Here is a 21,029-nt window from a genome sequence, read left to right as displayed (position 1 = left end):
ACCCTCTAGATGTAGAAGTAGGAGAATTAAGTGATTTTTCGCAAAACCTGAAAACGTCAAAAAATCTAATACCCGGCCAAGCCAAAAATGGCTGATTTTCAGCCAAAATTTTTTTTTCCACAAATCAAACACGCACTATACCCCCTCTTTGGGAACTCTTTTCGGATGCTTTCCAACATAGTTTTAACCCTCTAGATGTAGAAGTAGGAGAATTAAGTGATTTTTCGCGAAACCTGAAAACGTCAAAAAATCTAATACCCGGCCAAGCCAAAAATGGCTGATTTTCAGCCCAAATTTTTTTTCCCACAAATCAAACACGCACTATACCCCCTCTTTGGGAACTATTTTGGGATGCTTTCCAACATTGTTTTAACCCTCTAGATGTAGAAGTAGGAGAATTAAGTGATTTTTCGCAAAACCTGAAAACGTCAAAAAATCTAATACCCGGCCAAGCCAAAAATGGCTGATTTTCAGCCAAAATTTTTGTTTTCCACAAATCAAACACGCACTATACCCCCTCTTTGGGAACTCTTTTCGGATGCTTTCCAACATAGTTTTAACCCTCTAGATGTAGAAGTAGGAGAATTAAGTGATTTTTCGCGAAACCTGAAAACGTCAAAAAATCTAATACCCGGCCATGCCAAAAATGGCTGATTTTCAGCCAAAATTTTTTTTTCCACAAATCAAACACGCACTATACCCCCTCTTTGGGAACTCTTTTCGGATGCTTTCCAACATAGTTTTAACCCTCTAGATGTAGAAGTAGGAGAATTAAGTGATTTTTCGCGAAACCTGAAAACGTCAAAAAATCTAATACCCGGCCAAGCCAAAAATGGCTGATTTTCAGCCCAAATTTTTTTTCCCACAAATCAAACACGCACTATACCCCCTCTTTGGGAACTATTTTGGGATGCTTTCCAACATTGTTTTAACCCTCTAGATGTAGAAGTAGGAGAATTAAGTGATTTTTCGCAAAACCTGAAAATGTCAAAAAATCTAATACCCGGCCAAGCCAAAAATGGCTGATTTTCAGCCAAAATTTTTTTTTCCACAAATCAAATACGCGCTATACCCCCTCTTTGGGAACTCTTTTGGGATGCTTTACAACATAGTTTTAACCCTCTAGATGTAGAAGTTGGAGAATTAAGTGATTTTTTGCAAAACCTGAAAACATCAAAAAATCTAATACCCGGCCAAGCCAAAAATGGCCGATTTTCAGCAAAAAATTTTTTTCACAAATCAACCACGCACTATACCCCCTCTTTGGGAACTCTTTTGGGATGCTTTACAACATAGTTTTAACCCTCTAGATGTAGAAGTAGGAGAATTAAGTGATTTTTCGAAAAACCTGAAAATGTCAAAAAATCTAATACCCAGCCAAGCCAAAAAAGGCTGATTTTCAGCCAAAATTTTTTTTTCCACAAATCAAACATGCACTATACCCCCTCTTTGGGAACTCTTTTGGGATGCTTTACAACATAGTTTTAACCCTGTAGATGTAGAAGTAGGAGAATTAAGTGATTTTTTGCAAAACCTGAAAACGTCAAAAAATCTAATACCCGGCCAAGCGAAAAATGGCCGATTTTCAGCCAAAATTTTTTTTTCCACAAATCAAACACGCACTATACCCCCTCTTTGGGAACTCTTTTGGGATGCTTTACAACATAGTTTTAACCCTCTAGATGTAGAAGTAGGAGAATTAAGTGATTTTTCGCAAAACCTGAAAACGTCAAAAAATCTAATACCCATCCAAGCCAAAAATGGCTGATTTTCAGCCAAAAATTTTTTTTACACAAATCAAACACGCACTATACCTTCTCTTTGGAAACTCTTTTGGGATGCTTTCCAACATAGTTTTAACCCTCTAGATGTAGAAGTAGGAGAATTAAGTGATTTTTAGCAAAGCCTGAAAACGTCAAAAAATCTAATACCCGGCCAAGCCAAAAATGGCTGATTTTCAGCTAAAAATTTTTTTTCCACAAATCAAACACGCACTATACCCCCTCTTTGGGAACTCTTTTGGGATGCTTTCCAACATAGTTTTAACCCTCTAGATGTAGAAGTTGGAGAATTAAGTGATTTTTCGCAAAACCTGAAAACGTCAAAAAATCTAATACCCGGCCAAGCCAAAAATGGCTGATTTTCAGCCAAAATTTTTTTTTCCACAAATCAAACACGCACTATACCCCCTCTTTGGGAACTCTTTTGGGATGCTTTCCAACATAGTTTTAACCCTCTAGATGTAGAAGTTGGAGAATTAAGTGATTTTTTGCAAAACCTGAAAACGTCAAAAAGTCTAATACCCGGCCAAGCGAAAAATGGCCGATTTTCAGCCAAAATTTTTTTTTCACAAATCAACCACGCACTATACCACCTCTTTGGGAACTCTTTTGGGATGCTTTACAACATAGTTTTAACCCTGTAGATGTAGAAGTAGGAGAATTAAGTGATTTTTCGCAAAACCTGAAAACGTCAAAAAATCTAATACCCGGCCAAGCCAAAAATGGCTGATTTTCAGCTAAAATTTTTTTTTCCACAAATCAAACACGCACTATACCCCCTCTTTGGGAACTCTTTTGGGATGCTTTCCAACATAGTTTTAACCCTCTAGATGTAGAAGTAGGAGAATTAAGTGATTTTTCGCAAAACCTGAAAACGTCAAAAAATCTAATACCCGGCCAAGCCAAAAATGTCTGATTTTCAGCCAAAATTTTTTTTTCCACAAATCAAACACGCACTATACCCCCTCTTTGGGAACTCTTTTGGGATGTTTTCCAACATAGTTTTAACCCTCTAGATGTAGAAGTAGGAGAATTAAGTGATTTTTAGCAAAACCTGAAAACGTCAAAAAATCTAATACCCGGCCAAGCCAAAAATGGCTGATTTTCAGCTAAAATTTTTTTTTCCACAAATCAAACACGCACTATACCCCCTCTTTGGGAACTCTTTTGGGATGCTTTCCAACATAGTTTTAACCCTCTAGATGTAGAAGTAGGAGAATTAAGTGATTTTTCGCAAAACCTGAAAACGTCAAAAAATCTAATACCCGGCCAAGCCAAAAATGGCTGATTTTCAGCCAAAATTTTTTTTTCCACAAATCAAACACGCACTATACCCCCTCTTTGGGAACTCTTTTGGGATGCTTTCCAACATAGTTTTAACCCTCTAAGATGTAGAAGTTGGAGAATTAAGTGATTTTTCGCAAAACCTGAAAACGTCAAAAAATCTAATACCCGGCCAAGCCAAAAATGGCTGATTTTCAGCCAAAATTTTTTTTTCCACAAATCAAACACGCACTATACCCCCTCTTTGGGAACTCTTTTGGGATGCTTTCCAACATAGTTTTAACCCTCTAGATGTAGAAGTTGGAGAATTAAGTGATTTTTTGCAAAACCTGAAAACGTCAAAAAATCTAATACCCGGCCAAGCGAAAAATGGCCGATTTTCAGCCAAAAATTTTTTTTCACAAATCAACCACGCACTATACCACCTCTTTGGGAACTCTTTTGGGATGCTTTACAACATAGTTTTAACCCTGTAGATGTAGAAGTAGGAGAATTAAGTGATTTTTCACGAAACCTGAAAACGTAAAAAATCTAATACCCGGCCAAGCCAAAAATGGCTGATTTTCAGCCAAAATTTTTTTTTCTACCAATCAAACACGCACTATACCCCCTCTTTGGGAAGTCTTTTGGGATGCTTTACAACATTGTTTTAACCCTCTAGATGTAGAAGTAGGAGAATTAAGTGATTTTTCGCAAAACCTGAAAATGTCAAAAAATCTAATACCCGGCCAAGCCAAAAATGGCTGATTTTCAGCCAAAATTTTTTTTTCCACAAATCAAACACGCGCTATACCCCCTCTTTGGGAACTCTTTTGGGATGCTTTCCAACATAGTTTTAACCCTCTAGATGTAGAAGTTGGAGAATTAAGTGATTTTTTGCAAAACCTGAAAACGTCAAAAAATCTAATACCCGGCCAAGCCAAAAATGGCTGATTTTCAGCCAAAATTTTTTTTTACACAAATCAAACACGCACTATACCCCCTCTTTGGGAACTCTTTTGGGATGCTTTCCAACATTGTTTTAACCCTCTAGATGTAGAAGTTGGAGAATTAAGTGATTTTTTGCAAAACCTGAAAACGTCAAAAAATCTAATACCCGGCCAAGCGAAAAATGGCCGATTTTCAGCCAAAATTTTTTTTTCCACAAATCAAACACGCACTATACCCCCTCTTTGGGAACTCTTTTGGGATGCTTTACAACATAGTTTTAACAATCTAGATGTAGAAGTAGGAGAATTAAGTGATTTTTCGCAAAACCTGAAAACGTCAAAAAATCTAATACCCATCCAAGCCAAAAATGGCTGATTTTCAGCCAAAATTTTTTTTTTCCACAAATCAAACACGCACTATACCCCCTCTTTGGGAACTCTTTTGGGATGCTTTACAACATCGTTTTAACCCTCTAGATATAGAAGTAGGAGAATTAAGTGATTTTTCGCAAAACCTGAAAACGTCAAAAAATCTAATACCCAGCCAAGCCAAAAAAGGCTGATTTTCAGCCAAAAATTTTTTTTCCACAAATCAAACATGCACTATACCCCCTCTTTGGGAACTCTTTTGGGATGCTTTACAACATAGTTTTAACCCTGTAGATGTAGAAGTAGGAGAATTAAGTGATTTTTCGCAAAACCTGAAAAGTCAAAAAATCTAATACCCTGCCAAGCCAAAAATGGCTGATTTTCAGCCAAAAATTTTTTTTACACAAATCAAACACGCACTATACCTTCTCTTTGGAAACTCTTTTGGGATGCTTTCCAACATAGTTTTAACCCTCTAGATGTAGAAGTAGGAGAATTAAGTGATTTTTAGCAAAACCTGAAAACGTCAAAAAATCTAATACCCGGCCAAGCCAAAAATGGCTGATTTTCAGCTAAAAAATTTTTTTCCACAAATCAAACACGCACTATACCCCCTCTTTGGGAACTCTTTTGGGATGCTTTCCAACATAGTTTTAACCCTCTAGATGTAGAAGTAGGAGAATTAAGTGATTTTTCGCAAAACCTGAAAACGTCAAAAAATCTAATACCCGGCCAAGCCAAAAATGGCTGATTTTCAGCCAAAATTTTTGTTTTCCACAAATCAAACACGCACTATACCCCCTCTTTGGGAACTCTTTTCGGATGCTTTCCAACATAGTTTTAACCCTCTAGATGTAGAAGTAGGAGAATTAAGTGATTTTTCGCGAAACCTGAAAACGTCAAAAAATCTAATACCCGGCCATGCCAAAAATGGCTGATTTTCAGCCAAAAATTTTTTTTCCACAAATCAAACACGCACTATACCCCCTCTTTGGGAACTCTTTTGGGATACTTTCCAACATAGTTTTAACCCTCTAGATGTAGAAGTAGGAGAATTAAGTGATTTTTCGCAAAACCTGAAAACGTCAAAAAATCTAATACCCGGCCAAGCCAAAAATGGCTGATTTTCAGCCAAATTTTTTTTTTCCACAAATCAAACACGCACTATACCCCCTCTTTGGGAACTCTTTTCGGATGCTTTCCAACATAGTTTTAACCCTCTAGATGTAGAAGTAGGAGAATTAAGTGATTTTTCGCGAAACCTGAAAACGTCAAAAAATCTAATACCCGGCCAAGCCAAAAATGGCTGATTTTCAGCCCAAATTTTTTTTCCCACAAATCAAACACGCACTATACCCCCTCTTTGGGAACTATTTTGGGATGCTTTCCAACATTGTTTTAACCCTCTAGATGTAGAAGTAGGAGAATTAAGTGATTTTTCGCAAAACCTGAAAATGTCAAAAAATCTAATACCCGGCCAAGCCAAAAATGGCTGATTTTCAGCCAAAATTTTTTTTTCCACAAATCAAACACGCGCTATACCCCCTCTTTGGGAACTCTTTTGGGATGCTTTACAACATAGTTTTAACCCTCTAGATGTAGAAGTTGGAGAATTAAGTGATTTTTTGCAAAACCTGAAAACATCAAAAAATCTAATACCCGGCCAAGCCAAAAATGGCCGATTTTCAGCCAAAATTTTTTTTCACAAATCAACCACGCACTATACCCCCTCTTTGGGAACTCTTTTGGGATGCTTTACAACATAGTTTTAACCCTCTAGATGTAGAAGTAGGAGAATTAAGTGATTTTTCGAAAAACCTGAAAATGTCAAAAAATCTAATACCCAGCCAAGCCAAAAAAGGCTGATTTTCAGCCAAAATTTTTTTTTCCACAAATCAAACATGCACTATACCCCCTCTTTGGGAACTCTTTTGGGATGCTTTACAACATAGTTTTAACCCTGTAGATGTAGAAGTAGGAGAATTAAGTGATTTTTTGCAAAACCTGAAAACGTCAAAAAATCTAATACCCGGCCAAGCGAAAAATGGCCGATTTTCAGCCAAAATTTTTTTTTCCACAAATCAAACACGCACTATACCCCCTCTTTGGGAACTCTTTTGGGATGCTTTACAACATAGTTTTAACCCTCTAGATGTAGAAGTAGGAGAATTAAGTGATTTTTCGCAAAACCTGAAAACGTCAAAAAATCTAATACCCATCCAAGCCAAAAATGGCTGATTTTCAGCCAAAAATTTTTTTTACACAAATCAAACACGCACTATACCTTCTCTTTGGAAACTCTTTTGGGATGCTTTCCAACATAGTTTTAACCCTCTAGATGTAGAAGTAGGAGAATTAAGTGATTTTTAGCAAAGCCTGAAAACGTCAAAAAATCTAATACCCGGCCAAGCCAAAAATGGCTGATTTTCAGCTAAAAATTTTTTTTCCACAAATCAAACACGCACTATACCCCCTCTTTGGGAACTCTTTTGGGATGCTTTCCAACATAGTTTTAACCCTCTAGATGTAGAAGTAGGAGAATTAAGTGATTTTTCGCAAAACCTGAAAACGTCAAAAAATCTAATACCCGGCCAAGCCAAAAATGGCTGATTTTCAGCCAAAATTTTTTTTTCCACAAATCAAACACGCACTATACCCCCTCTTTGGGAACTCTTTTGGGATGCTTTCCAACATAGTTTTAACCCTCTAGATGTAGAAGTTGGAGAATTAAGTGATTTTTCGCAAAACCTGAAAACGTCAAAAAATCTAATACCCGGCCAAGCCAAAAATGGCTGATTTTCAGCCAAAATTTTTTTTTCCACAAATCAAACACGCACTATACCCCCTCTTTGGGAACTCTTTTGGGATGCTTTCCAACATAGTTTTAACCCTCTAGATGTAGAAGTTGGAGAATTAAGTGATTTTTTGCAAAACCTGAAAACGTCAAAAAGTCTAATACCCGGCCAAGCGAAAAATGGCCGATTTTCAGCCAAAATTTTTTTTTCACAAATCAACCACGCACTATACCACCTCTTTGGGAACTCTTTTGGGATGCTTTACAACATAGTTTTAACCCTGTAGATGTAGAAGTAGAATTAAGTGATTTTTCGCAAAACCTGAAAACGTCAAAAAAACTAATACCCGGCCAAGCCAAAAATGGCTGATTTTCAGCTAAAAAATTTTTTTCCACAAATCAAACACGCACTATACCCCCTCTTTGGGAACTCTTTTGGGATGCTTTCCAACATAGTTTTAACCCTCTAGATGTAGAAGTAGGAGAATTAAGTGATTTTTCGCAAAACCTGAAAACGTCAAAAAATCTAATACCCGGCCAAGCCAAAAATGGCTGATTTTCAGCCAAAATTTTTTTTTCCACAAATCAAACACGCACTATACCCCCTCTTTGGGAACTCTTTTGGGATGCTTTCCAACATAGTTTTAACCCTCTAGATGTAGAAGTAGGAGAATTAAGTGATTTTTAGCAAAACCTGAAAACGTCAAAAAATCTAATACCCGGCCAAGCCAAAAATGGCTGATTTTCAGCTAAAAAATTTTTTTCCACAAATCAAACACGCACTATACCCCCTCTTTGGGAACTCTTTTGGGATGCTTTCCAACATAGTTTTAACCCTCTAGATGTAGAAGTAGGAGAATTAAGTGATTTTTCGCAAAACCTGAAAACGTCAAAAAATCTAATACCCGGCCAAGCCAAAAATGGCTGATTTTCAGCCAAAATTTTTTTTTCCACAAATCAAACACGCACTATACCCCCTCTTTGGGAACTCTTTTGGGATGCTTTCCAACATAGTTTTAACCCTCTAGATGTAGAAGTTGGAGAATTAAGTGATTTTTCGCAAAACCTGAAAACGTCAAAAAATCTAATACCCGGCCAAGCCAAAAATGGCTGATTTTCAGCCAAAAATTTTTTTTCCACAAATCAAACACGCACTATACCCCCTCTTTGGGAACTCTTTTGGGATGCTTTCCAACATAGTTTTAACCCTCTAGATGTAGAAGTTGGAGAATTAAGTGATTTTTTGCAAAACCTGAAAACGTCAAAAAGTCTAATACCCGGCCAAGCGAAAAATGGCCGATTTTCAGCCAAAATTTTTTTTTCACAAATCAACCACGCACTATACCACCTCTTTGGGAACTCTTTTGGGATGCTTTACAACATAGTTTTAACCCTGTAGATGTAGAAGTAGGAGAATTAAGTGATTTTTCGCAAAACCTGAAAACGTCAAAAAAACTAATACCCGGCCAAGCCAAAAATGGCTGATTTTCAGCTAAAAATTTTTTTTCCACAAATCAAACACGCACTATACCCCCTCTTTGGGAACTCTTTTGGGATGCTTTCCAACATAGTTTTAACCCTCTAGATGTAGAAGTAGGAGAATTAAGTGATTTTTCGCAAAACCTGAAAACGTCAAAAAATCTAATACCCGGCCAAGCCAAAAATGGCTGATTTTCAGCCAAAATTTTTTTTTCCACAAATCAAACACGCACTATACCCCCTCTTTGGGAACTCTTTTGGGATGCTTTCCAACATAGTTTTAACCCTCTAGATGTAGAAGTAGGAGAATTAAGTGATTTTTAGCAAAACCTGAAAACGTCAAAAAATCTAATACCCGGCCAAGCCAAAAATGGCTGATTTTCAGCTAAAAATTTTTTTTCCACAAATCAAACACGCACTATACCCCCTCTTTGGGAACTCTTTTGGGATGCTTTCCAACATAGTTTTAACAATCTAGATGTAGAAGTAGGAGAATTAAGTGATTTTTCGCAAAACCTGAAAACGTCAAAAAATCTAATACCCGGCCAAGCCAAAAATGGCTGATTTTCAGCCAAAATTTTTTTTTCCACAAATCAAACACGCACTATACCCCCTCTTTGGGAACTCTTTTGGGATGCTTTCCAACATAGTTTTAACCCTCTAAGATGTAGAAGTTGGAGAATTAAGTGATTTTTCGCAAAACCTGAAAACGTCAAAAAATCTAATACCCGGCCAAGCCAAAAATGGCTGATTTTCAGCCAAAATTTTTTTTTCCACAAATCAAACACGCACTATACCCCCTCTTTGGGAACTCTTTTGGGATGCTTTCCAACATAGTTTTAACCCTCTAGATGTAGAAGTTGGAGAATTAAGTGATTTTTTGCAAAACCTGAAAACGTCAAAAAATCTAATACCCGGCCAAGCGAAAAATGGCCGATTTTCAGCCAAAAATTTTTTTTCACAAATCAACCACGCACTATACCACCTCTTTGGGAACTCTTTTGGGATGCTTTACAACATAGTTTTAACCCTGTAGATGTAGAAGTAGGAGAATTAAGTGATTTTTCACGAAACCTGAAAACGTAAAAAATCTAATACCCGGCCAAGCCAAAAATGGCTGATTTTCAGCCAAAATTTTTTTTTCTACCAATCAAACACGCACTATACCCCCTCTTTGGGAAGTCTTTTGGGATGCTTTACAACATTGTTTTAACTCTCTAGATGTAGAAGTAGGAGAATTAAGTGATTTTTCGCAAAACCTGAAAATGTCAAAAAATCTAATACCCGGCCAAGCCAAAAATGGCTGATTTTCAGCCAAAATTTTTTTTTTCCACAAATCAAACACGCGCTATACCCCCTCTTTGGGAACTCTTTTGGGATGCTTTACAACATAGTTTTAACCCTCTAGATGTAGAAGTTGGAGAATTAAGTGATTTTTTGCAAAACCTGAAAACGTCAAAAAATCTAATACCCGGCCAAGCCAAAAATGGCTGATTTTCAGCCAAAATTTTTTTTTACACAAATCAAACACGCACTATACCCCCTCTTTGGGAACTCTTTTGGGATGCTTTCCAACATTGTTTTAACCCTCTAGATGTAGAAGTTGGAGAATTAAGTGATTTTTTGCAAAACCTGAAAACGTCAAAAAATCTAATACCCGGCCAAGCGAAAAATGGCCGATTTTCAGCCAAAATTTTTTTTTCCACAAATCAAACACGCACTAAACCCCCTCTTTGGGAACTCTTTTGGGATGCTTTACAACATAGTTTTAACCCTCTAGATGTAGAAGTAGGAGAATTAAGTGATTTTTCGCAAAACCTGAAAACGTCAAAAAATCTAATACCCATCTAAGCCAAAAATGGCTGATTTTCAGCCAAAATTTTTTTTTTCCACAAATCAAACACGCACTATACCCCCTCTTTGGGAACTCTTTTGGGATGCTTTACAACATCGTTTTAACCCTCTAGATATAGAAGTAGGAGAATTAAGTGATTTTTCGCAAAACCTGAAAACGTCAAAAAATCTAATACCCAGCCAAGCCAAAAAAGGCTGATTTTCAGCCAAAAAATTTTTTTCCACAAATCAAACATGCACTATACCCCCTCTTTGGGAACTCTTTTGGGATGCTTTACAACATAGTTTTAACCCTGTAGATGTAGAAGTAGGAGAATTAAGTGATTTTTCGCAAAACCTGAAAAGTCAAAAAATCTAATACCCTGCCAAGCCAAAAATGGCTGATTTTCAGCCAAAAATTTTTTTTACACAAATCAAACACGCACTATACCTTCTCTTTGGAAACTCTTTTGGGATGCTTTCCAACATAGTTTTAACCCTCTAGATGTAGAAGTAGGAGAATTAAGTGATTTTTAGCAAAACCTGAAAACGTCAAAAAATCTAATACCCGGCCAAGCCAAAAATGGCTGATTTTCAGCTAAAAATTTTTTTTCCACAAATCAAACACGCACTATACCCCCTCTTTGGGAACTCTTTTGGGATGCTTTCCAACATAGTTTTAACCCTCTAGATGTAGAAGTAGGAGAATTAAGTGATTTTTCGCAAAACCTGAAAACGTCAAAAAATCTAATACCCGGCCAAGCCAAAAATGGCTGATTTTCAGCCAAAATTTTTGTTTTCCACAAATCAAACACGCACTATACCCCCTCTTTGGGAACTCTTTTCGGATGCTTTCCAACATAGTTTTAACCCTCTAGATGTAGAAGTAGGAGAATTAAGTGATTTTTCGCAAAACCTGAAAACGTCAAAAAATCTAATACCCGGCCAAGCCAAAAATGGCTGATTTTCAGCCAAAATTTTTTTTTCCACAAATCAAACACGCACTATACCCCCTCTTTGGGAACTCTTTTGGGATGCTTTCCAACATAGTTTTAACCCTCTAGATGTAGAAGTAGGAGAATTAAGTGATTTTTCGCAAAACCTGAAAACGTCAAAAAATCTAATACCCGGCCAAGCCAAAAATGGCTGATTTTCAGCCAAAATTTTTGTTTTCCACAAATCAAACACGCACTATACCCCCTCTTTGGGAACTCTTTTCGGATGCTTTCCAACATAGTTTTAACCCTCTAGATGTAGAAGTAGGAGAATTAAGTGATTTTTCGCAAAACCTGAAAACGTCAAAAAATCTAATACCCGGCCAAGCCAAAAATGGCTGATTTTCAGCCAAAATTTTTTTTTCCACAAATCAAACACGCACTATACCCCCTCTTTGGGAACTCTTTTCAGATGCTTTCCAACATAGTTTTAACCCTCTAGATGTAGAAGTAGGAGAATTAAGTGATTTTTCGCGAAACCTGAAAACGTCAAAAAATCTAATACCCGGCCAAGCCAAAAATGGCTGATTTTCAGCCCAAATTTTTTTTCCCACAAATCAAACACGCACTATACCCCCTCTTTGGGAACTATTTTGGGATGCTTTCCAACATTGTTTTAACCCTCTAGATGTAGAAGTGGGAGAATTAAGTGATTTTTCGCAAAACCTGAAAATGTCAAAAAATCTAATACCCGGCCAAGCCAAAAATGGCTGATTTTCAGCCAAAAATTTTTTTTCCACAAATCAAACACGCGCTATACCCCCTCTTTGGGAACTCTTTTGGGATGCTTTACAACATAGTTTTAACCCTCTAGATGTAGAAGTTGGAGAATTAAGTGATTTTTTGCAAAACCTGAAAACATCAAAAAATCTAATACCCGGCCAAGCCAAAAATGGCCGATTTTCAGCCAAAATTTTTTTTCACAAATCAACCACGCACTATACCCCCTCTTTGGGAACTCTTTTGGGATGCTTTACAACATAGTTTTAACCCTCTAGATGTAGAAGTAGGAGAATTAAGTGATTTTTCGAAAAACCTGAAAATGTCAAAAAATCTAATACCCAGCCAAGCCAAAAAAGGCTGATTTTCAGCCAAAATTTTTTTTTCCACAAATCAAACATGCACTATACCCCCTCTTTGGGAACTCTTTTGGGATGCTTTACAACATAGTTTTAACCCTGTAGATGTAGAAGTAGGAGAATTAAGTGATTTTTTGCAAAACCTGAAAACGTCAAAAAATCTAATACCCGGCCAAGCGAAAAATGGCCGATTTTCAGCCAAAATTTTTTTTTCCACAAATCAAACACGCACTATACCCCCTCTTTGGGAACTCTTTTGGGATGCTTTACAACATAGTTTTAACCCTCTAGATGTAGAAGTAGGAGAATTAAGTGATTTTTCGCAAAACCTGAAAACGTCAAAAAATCTAATACCCATCCAAGCCAAAAATGGCTGATTTTCAGCCAAAATTTTTTTTTACACAAATCAAACACGCACTATACCTTCTCTTTGGAAACTCTTTTGGGATGCTTTCCAACATAGTTTTAACCCTCTAGATGTAGAAGTAGGAGAATTAAGTGATTTTTAGCAAAACCTGAAAACGTCAAAAAATCTAATACCCGGCCAATCCAAAAATGGCTGATTTTCAGCTAAAAAATTTTTTTCCACAAATCAAACACGCACTATACCCCCTCTTTGGGAACTCTTTTGGGATGCTTTCCAACATAGTTTTAACCCTCTAGATGTAGAAGTAGGAGAATTAAGTGATTTTTCGCAAAACCTGAAAACGTCAAAAAATCTAATACCCGGCCAAGCCAAAAATGGCTGATTTTCAGCCAAAATTTTTTTTTCCACAAATCAAACACGCACTATACCCCCTCTTTGGGAACTCTTTTGGGATGCTTTCCAACATAGTTTTAACCCTCTAGATGTAGAAGTTGGAGAATTAAGTGATTTTTCGCAAAACCTGAAAACGTCAAAAAATCTAATACCCGGCCAAGCCAAAAATGGCTGATTTTCAGCCAAAATTTTTTTTTCCACAAATCAAACACGCACTATACCCCCTCTTTGGGAACTCTTTTGGGATGCTTTCCAACATAGTTTTAACCCTCTAGATGTAGAAGTTGGAGAATTAAGTGATTTTTTGCAAAACCTGAAAACGTCAAAAAGGCTAATACCCGGCCAAGCGAAAAATGGCCGATTTTCAGCCAAAATTTTTTTTTCACAAATCAACCACGCACTATACCACCTCTTTGGGAACTCTTTTGGGATGCTTTACAACATAGTTTTAACCCTGTAGATGTAGAAGTAGGAGAATTAAGTGATTTTTCACGAAACCTGAAAACGTAAAAAATCTAATACCCGGCCAAGCCAAAAATGGCTGATTTTCAGCCCAAAATTTTTTTTCTACCAATCAAACACGCACTATACCCCCTCTTTGGGAAGTCTTTTGGGATGCTTTACAACATTGTTTTAACCCTCTAGATGTAGAAGTAGGAGAATTAAGTGATTTTTCGCAAAACCTGAAAATGTCAAAAAATCTAATACCCGGCCAAGCCAAAAATGGCTGATTTTCAGCCAAAATTTTTTTTTCCACAAATCAAACACGCGCTATACCCCCTCTTTGGGAACTCTTTTGGGATGCTTTACAACATAGTTTTAACCCTCTAGATGTAGAAGTTGGAGAATTAAGTGATTTTTTGCAAAACCTGAAAACGTCAAAAAATCTAATACCCAGCCAAGCCAAAAAAGGCTGATTTTCAGCCAAAATTTTTTTTTCCACAAATCAAACATGCACTATACCCCCTCTTTGGGAACTCTTTTGGGATGCTTTACAACATAGTTTTAACCCTGTAGATGTAGAAGTAGGAGAATTAAGTGATTTTTCGCAAAACCTGAAAAGTCAAAAAATCTAATACCATGCCAAGCCAAAAATGGCTGATTTTCAGCCAAAAATTTTTTTTACACAAATCAAACACGCACTATACCTTCTCTTTGGAAACTCTTTTGGGATGCTTTCCAACATAGTTTTAACCCTCTAGATGTAGAAGTAGGAGAATTAAGTGATTTTTAGCAAAACCTGAAAACGTCAAAAAATCTAATACCCGGCCAAGCCAAAAATGGCTGATTTTCAGCTAAAAAAATTTTTTCCACAAATCAAACACGCACTATACCCCCTCTTTGGGAACTCTTTTGGGATGCTTTCCAACATAGTTTTAACCCTCTAGATGTAGAAGTAGAATTAAGTGATTTTTCGCAAAACCTGAAAACGTCAAAAAATCTAATACCCGGCCAAGCCAAAAATGGCTGATTTTCAGCCAAAATTTTTTTTTCCACAAATCAAACACGCACTATACCCCCTCTTTGGGAACTCTTTTGGGATGCTTTCCAACATAGTTTTAACCCTCTAGATGTAGAAGTTGGAGAATTAAGTGATTTTTCGCAAAACCTGAAAACGTCAAAAAATCTAATACCCGGCCAAGCCAAAAATGGCTGATTTTCAGCCAAAATTGTTTTTTCCACAAATCAAACACGCACTATACCCCCTCTTTGGGAACTCTTTTGGGATGCTTTCCAACATAGTTTTAACCCTCTAGATGTAGAAGTTGGAGAATTAAGTGATTTTTTGCAAAACCTGAAAACGTCAAAAAGTCTAATACCCGGCCAAGCGAAAAATGGCCGATTTTCAGCCAAAAATTTTTTTTCACAAATCAACCACGCACTATACCACCTCTTTGGGAACTCTTTTGGGATGCTTTACAACATAGTTTTAACCCTGTAGTTGTAGAAGTAGGAGAATTAAGTGATTTTTCACGAAACCTGAAAACGTAAAAAATCTAATACCCGGCCAAGCCAAAAATGGCTGATTTTCAGCCAAAAATTTTTCTTCTACCAATCAAACACGCACTATACCCCCTCTTTGGGAAGTCTTTTGGGATGCTTTACAACATTGTTTTAACCCTCTAGATGTAGAAGTAGGAGAATTAAGTGATTTTTCGCAAAACCTGAAAATGTCAAAAAATCTAATACCCGGCCAAGCCAAAAATGGCTGATTTTCAGCCAAAATTTTTTTTTCCACAAATCAAACACGCGCTATACCCCCTCTTTGGGAACTCTTTTGGGATGCTTTACAACATAGTTTTAACCCTCTAGATGTAGAAGTTGGAGAATTAAGTGATTTTTTGCAAAACCTGAAAACGTCAAAAAATCTAATACCCGGCCAAGCCAAAAATGGCCGATTTTCAGCCAAAATTTTTTTTCACAAATCAACCACGCACTATACCCCCTCTTTGGGAACTCTTTTGGGATGCTTTACAACATAGTTTTAACCCTCTAGATGTAGAAGTAGGAGAATTAAGTGATTTTTCGAAAAACCTGAAAATGTCAAAAAATCTAATACCCAGCCAAGCCAAAAAAGGCTGATTTTCAGCCAAAAATTTTTTTTCCACAAATCAAACATGCACTATACCCCCTCTTTGGGAACTCTTTTGGGATGCTTTACAACATAGTTTTAACCCTGTAGATGTAGAAGTAGGAGAATTAAGTGATTTTTCGCAAAACCTGAAAACGTCAAAAAATCTAATACCCGGCCAAGCCAAAAATGGCCGATTTTCAGCCCAAATTTTTTTTTTCACAAATCAAACACGCACTATACCCCCTCTTTGGGAACTCTTTTGGGATGCTTTCCAACATAGTTTTAACCCTCTAGATGTAGAAGTAGGAGAATTAAGTGATTTTTTGCAAAACCTGAAAACGTCAAAAAATCTAATACCCGGCCAAGCCAAAAATGGCTGATTTTCAGCCAAAATTTTTTTTTACACAAATCAAACACGCACTATACCCCCTCTTTGGGAACTCTTTTGGGATGCTTTCCAACATTGTTTTAACCCTCTAGATGTAGAAGTTGGAGAATTAAGTGATTTTTTGCAAAACCTGAAAACGTCAAAAAATCTAATACCCGGCCAAGCGAAAAATGGCCGATTTTCAGCCAAAATTTTTTTTTCCACAAATCAAACACGCACTATACCCCCTCTTTGGGAACTCTTTTGGGATGCTTTACAACATCGTTTTAACCCTCTAGATATAGAAGTAGGAGAAATAAGTGATTTTTCGCAAAACCTGAAAACGTCAAAAAATATAATACCCAGCCAAGCCAAAAAAGGCTGATTTTCAGCCAAAAATTTTTTTTACACAAATCAAACATGCACTATACCCCCTCTTTGGGAACTCTTTTGGGATGCTTTACAACATAGTTTTAACCCTGTAGATGTAGAAGTAGGAGAATTAAGTGATTTTTCGCAAAACCTGAAAAGTCAAAAAATCTAATACCCTGCCAAGCCAAAAATGGCTGATTTTCAGCCAAAAATTTTTTTTACACAAATCAAACACGCACTATACCTTCTCTTTGGAAACTCTTTTGGGATGCTTTCCAACATAGTTTTAACCCTCTAGATGTAGAAGTAGGAGAATTAAGTGATTTTTAGCAAAACCTGAAAACGTCAAAAAATCTAATACCCGGCCAAGCCAAAAATGGCTGATTTTCAGCTAAAATTTTTTTTTCCACAAATCAAACACGCACTATACCCCCTCTTTGGGAACTCTTTTGGGATGCTTTCCAACATAGTTTTAACCCTCTAGATGTAGAAGTAGGAGAATTAAGTGATTTTTAGCAAAACCTGAAAACGTCAAAAAATCTAATACCCGGCCAAGCCAAAAATGGCTGATTTTCAGCCAAAAATTTTTTTTCCACAAATCAAACACGCACTATACCCCCTCTTTGGGAACTCTTTTGGGATGCTTTCCAACATAGTTTTAACCCTCTAGATGTAGAAGTAGGAGAATTAAGTGATTTTTCGCAAAACCTGAAAACGTCAAAAAATCTAATACCCGGCCAAGCCAAAAATGGCTGATTTTCAGCCAAAATTTTTTTTTCCAAAAATCAAACACGCACTATACCCCCTCTTTGGGAACTCTTTTCGGATGCTTTCCAACATAGTTTTAACCCTCTAGATGTAGAAGTAGGAGAATTAAGTGATTTTTCGCGAAACCTGAAAACGTCAAAAAATCTAATACCCGGCCAAGCCAAAAATGGCTGATTTTCAGCCAAAATTTTTTTTTCCACAAATCAAACACGCACTATACCCCCTCTTTGGGAACTCTTTTGGGATGCTTTCCAACATAGTTTTAACCCTCTAGATGTAGAAGTAGGAGAATTAAGTGATTTTTCGCAAAACCTGAAAACATCAAAAAATCTAATACCCGGCCAAGCCAAAAATGGCTGATTTTCAGCCCAAAATTTTTTTTCCACAAATCAAACACGCACTATACCCCCTCTTTGGGAACTATTTTGGGATGCTTTACAACATAGTTTTAACCCTCTAGATGTAGAAGTAGGAGAATTAAGTGATTTTTCGCAAAACCTGAAAACGTAAAAAATCTAGTACCCGGCCAAGCCAAAAATCGCTGATTTTCAGCCAAAATTTTTTTTTCCACAAATCAAACACGCACTATACCCCCTCTTTGGGAACTCTTTTGGGATGCTTTACAACATAGTTTTAACCCTCTAGATGTAGAAGTAGGAGAATTAAGTGATTTTTCGCAAAACCTGAAAACGTAAAAAAATCTAATACCCATCCAAGCCAAAAATGGCTGATTTTCAGCCAAAATTTTTTTTTTCCACAAATCAAACACGCACTATACCCCCTCTTTGGGAACTCTTTTGGGATGCCTTACAACATCGTTTTAACCCTCTAGATATAGAAGTAGGAGAATTAAGTGATTTTTCGCAAAACCTGAAAACGTCAAAAAATCTAATACCCAGCCAAGCCAAAAAAGGCTGATTTTCAGCCAAAAATTTTTTTTCCACAAATCAAACATGCACTATACCCCCTCTTTGGGAACTCTTTTGGGATGCTTTACAACATAGTTTTAACCCTGTAGATGTAGAAGTAGGAGAATTAAGTGATTTTTCGCAAAACCTGAAAAGTCAAAAAATCTAATACCCGGCCAAGCCAAAAATGGCTGATTTTCAGCCAAAATTTTTTTTTACACAAATCAAACACGCACTATACCTTCTCTTTGGAAACTCTTTTGGGATGCTTTCCAACATAGTTTTAACCCTCTAGATGTAGAAGTAGGAGAATTAAGTGATTTTTAGCAAAACCTGAAAACGTCAAAAAATCTAATACCCGGCCAAGCCAAAAATGGCTGATTTTCAGCTAAATTTTTTTTTTCCACAAATCAAACACGCACTATACCCCCTCTTTGGGAACTCTTTTGGGATGCTTTCCAACATAGTTTTAACCCTCTAGATGTAGAAGTAGGAGAATTAAATGATTTTTCGCAAAACCTGAAAACGTCAAAAAATCTAATACCCGGCCAAGCCAAAAATGGCTGATTTTCAGCCAAAATTTTTTTTTCCACAAATCAAACACGCACTATACCCCCTCTTTGGGAACTCTTTTCGGATGCTTTCCAACATAGTTTTAACCCTCTAGATGTAGAAGTAGGAGAATTAAGTGATTTTTCACGAAACCTGAAAACGTCAAAAAATCTAATACCCGGCCAAGCCAAAAATGGCTGATTTTCAGCCAAAAATTTTTTTTCCACAAATCAAACACGCACTATACCCCGTCTTTGGGAACTCTTTTGGGATGCTTTCCAACATAGTTTTAACCCTCTAGATGTAGAAGTAGGAGAATTAAGTGATTTTTCGCAAAACCTGAAAACGTCAAAAAATCTAATACCCATCCAAGCCAAAAATGGCTGATTTTCAGCCAAAATTTTTTTTTTCCACAAATCAAACACGCACTATACCCCCTCTTTGGGAACTCTTTTGGGATGCTTTACAACATCGTTTTAACCCTCTAGATATAGAAGTAGGAGAATTAAGTGATTTTTCGCAAAACCTGAAAAGTCAAAAAATCTAATACCCGGCCAAGCCAAAAATGGCTGATTTTCAGCCAAAATTTTTTTTTCCACAAATCAAACACGCGCTATACCCCCTCTTTGGGAACTCTTTTGGGATGCTTTACAACATAGTTTTAACCCTCTAGATGTAGAAGTTGGAGAATTAAGTGATTTTTTGCAAAACCTGAAAACGTCAAAAAATCTAATACCCGGCCAAGCCAAAAATGGCTGATTTTCAGCCAAAATTTTTTTTTACACAAATCAAACACGCACTATTCCCCCTTCTTTGGGAACTCTTTTGGGATGCTTTCCAACATTGTTTTAACCCTCTAGATGTAGAAGTTGGAGAATTAAGTGATTTTTTGCAAAACCTGAAAACATCAAAAAATCTAATACCCGGCCAAGCGAAAAATGGCCGATTTTCAGCCAAAATTTTTTTTTCCACAAATCAAACACGCACTATACCCCCTCTTTGGGAACTCTTTTGGGATGCTTTACAACATAGTTTTAACCCTCTAGATGTAGAAGTAGGAGAATTAAGTGATTTTTCGCAAAACCTGAAAACGTCAAAAAATCTAATACCCATCCAAGCCAAAAATGGCTGATTTTCAGCCAAAATTTTTTTTTTCCACAAATCAAACACGCACTATACCCCCTCTTTGGGAACTCTTTTGGGATGCTTTACAACATCGTTTTAACCCTCTAGATATAGAAGTAGGAGAATTAAGTGATTTTTCGCAAAACCTGAAAACGTCAAAAAATCTAATACCCAGCCAAGCCAAAAAAGGCTGATTTTCAGCCAAAAATTTTTTTTCCACAAATCAAACATGCACTATACCCCCTCTTTGGGAACTCTTTTGGGATGCTTTACAACATAGTTTTAACCCTGTAGATGTAGAAGTAGGAGAATTAAGTGATTTTTCGCAAAACCTGAAAAGTCAAAAAATCTAATACCCTGCCAAGCCAAAAATGGCTGATTTTCAGCCAAAAATTTTTTTTACACAAATCAAACACGCACTATACCTTCTCTTTGGAAACTCTTTTGGGATGCTTTCCAACATAGTTTTAACCCTCTAGATGTAGAAGTAGGAGAATTAAGTGATTTTTAGCAAAACCTGAAAACGTCAAAAAATCTAATACCCGGCCAAGCCAAAAATGGCTGATTTTCAGCTAAAAAACTTTTTTCCACAAATCAAACACGCACTATACCCCCTCTTTGGGAACTCTTTTGGGATGCTTTCCAACATAGTTTTAACCCTCTAGATGTAGAAGTAGGAGAATTAAGTGATTTTTCGCAAAACCTGAAAACGTCAAAAAATCTAGTACCCGGCCAAGCCAAAAATCGCTGATTTTCAGCCATTAATTTTTTTTCCACAAATCAAACACGCACTATACCCCCTCTTTGGGAACTCTTTTGGGATGCTTTCCAACATTGTTTTAACCCTCTAGATGTAGAAGTAGGAGAATTAAGTGATTTTTCGCAAAACCTGAAAACGTCAAAAAATCTAATACCCGGCCAAGCCAAAAATGGCTGATTTTCAGCTAAAAAATTTTTTTCCACAAATCAAACACGCACTATACCCCCTCTTTGGGAACTCTTTTGGGATGCTTTCCAACATAGTTTTAACCCTCTAGATGTAGAAGTAGGAGAATTAAG

The sequence above is a fragment of the Ranitomeya variabilis genome, chromosome 3 (genome assembly GCF_051348905.1).
Source record: "Ranitomeya variabilis isolate aRanVar5 chromosome 3, aRanVar5.hap1, whole genome shotgun sequence".
Classification (NCBI taxonomy): Eukaryota; Metazoa; Chordata; class Amphibia; order Anura; family Dendrobatidae; genus Ranitomeya; species Ranitomeya variabilis.
The sequence above is the reverse complement of the archived record's forward strand: the minus strand, read 5'-3'. Positions refer to the sequence as shown.